Source organism: Pteropus alecto, unplaced genomic scaffold (genome assembly GCF_000325575.1).
Source record: "Pteropus alecto unplaced genomic scaffold, ASM32557v1 scaffold10, whole genome shotgun sequence".
Lineage (NCBI taxonomy): Eukaryota > Metazoa > Chordata > Mammalia > Chiroptera > Pteropodidae > Pteropus > Pteropus alecto.
This window is the reverse complement of record NW_006431210.1, coordinates 5974764-5976062: the sequence shown is the minus strand read 5'-3', so window position 1 is coordinate 5976062 and position 1299 is coordinate 5974764. Positions and strand designations below refer to the sequence as shown.

Below are 1299 nucleotides of genomic sequence, written 5' to 3'. Positions count from 1 at the left end.
TCCTCCCATTTACCACATATTTGGGAAATTGTTTTGCTTTCTAGGTAAGTTCTATTATTTTACTTCCTAGGTAAGTGATTCAAATTCATCATCTATTAGCTTTTCTATTAAATTTTTAATTTCAGTTAACTATAAAATGGTCTTTATTGTGCTTTGATACATTTTTAGCTAGCATCTTATTCTTATGTCACAAATGGGAATATGGTCTCTTAGCTTTCCAAAGATATATATTATAGATATTTCAAACTTTTCTTCTTCATTTATTGTCTCTGTTTCCTTTAATATTTTATTTATTTATCTATCTATCTATCTATCTATCTCTATCTATCTTTATTTATGTATTTATTTATGTATGTATGTATGTATGTATGTATGTATGTATTTATTAAGCAACGGTTCTGCCTGGGAAATAAAAATTTTCAGATCAGAAAATCCACTATTCCAGCAGGGCAGCCAATACTGTAAATGAGGCTGGGCTTGAGTTGAGGATTTATTTATTTTAGGCAAGGCTACCCTTGGTTGACCTCACAGATTGTAAGGACCTTGTCAGCTTACAATCTCTTAATTTTTATTTTTTACACTTACAGCACCTGGTCTTCCTAGGTGGCCTCCCATCGAAGTACTAACCAGGCCTCACCCTGCTTAGCTTCCATGATCAGACAGGATCGAGTGTGTTCAGACTGGCATGGCCATAGACTCTCTGTTTCCTTTAAAACCTACTTTTCTATTTATTTGGGTGTCTTTTATGCCAGACATCTATTCTCATAACTGGTGACTTTTGGCTTTCCATATATAATTGAGAGTAAAGTATTAGAAAGTAGACCAGAAGCTGTGCATTGTGGAAGAGGAGGGCCTTTTCACTGGTGGGCTCCATTTGAGGATGATGAGGTAATGAGAGGGTATTTTTATTGGGGGACTCTATCTGGCTCAAAAGGCTTTATCTTTGTGTTGTCCAGCTTCCTGAGGGAAGAATCTTCAGCTTTTAGCCTAGAGAGAGGTGAAGAAACAGTACATTGCCTTGCTATTGCCATTTTGGGGCAGGTGGCAGAAGAAAGAGGAAGTTCTTATAGTTCAGTACGTGCGTTTTAATTGCTCTGTTTTCAGTCTCATCTATAATCCCATCCCTTGGATCTCCCCTCTTCCACTCTATTTGTCCTTTTGGGTTAATACAATTTTTTTTCTTTTACTGCCATTCCTGTGGGGTGTGGCAAGGAAAGGGAGAAAACCCTGGAGGATAACACATCTTTACCTAGAAGTCTGAGACTACTTTTCACAAACAGCCTTTATCAGTCAGGTCCC

At 37.1% G+C, this 1299-nt stretch overlaps 1 pseudogene; it reads right to left on the bottom strand.

The window, feature by feature from the left end:
- Positions 1-578: 578 nt before the first annotated feature.
- On the bottom strand, positions 579-697 carry LOC112470303 (annotated as a pseudogene).
- Positions 698-1299: the final 602 nt, after the last annotated feature.